Below are 217 nucleotides of genomic sequence, written 5' to 3'. Positions count from 1 at the left end.
TTCGCACCAACCGGCGCGCAGAGGGCGCCCCCAGACCAGCGGACGGCGCTTCCCCCGTGCGCATGCGCGGCCGTCGCGCGCTGCCGCACGCTCCCACGCCTGCGTGCCCCTCACGAACCCGAGCCGGGACCGGGAGCCGAGGGGGCGGGGCCTCTCCAGTGCGCCTGCGCCGCATCAGGCCGTGCGCCGTGGTGGGCGGGGCCGCGCAGGCGCTTTA

Source organism: Perognathus longimembris, chromosome 1, assembly GCF_023159225.1.
Source record: "Perognathus longimembris pacificus isolate PPM17 chromosome 1, ASM2315922v1, whole genome shotgun sequence".
Classification (NCBI taxonomy): Eukaryota; Metazoa; Chordata; class Mammalia; order Rodentia; family Heteromyidae; genus Perognathus; species Perognathus longimembris.
The sequence above is the reverse complement of the archived record's forward strand: the minus strand, read 5'-3'. Positions refer to the sequence as shown.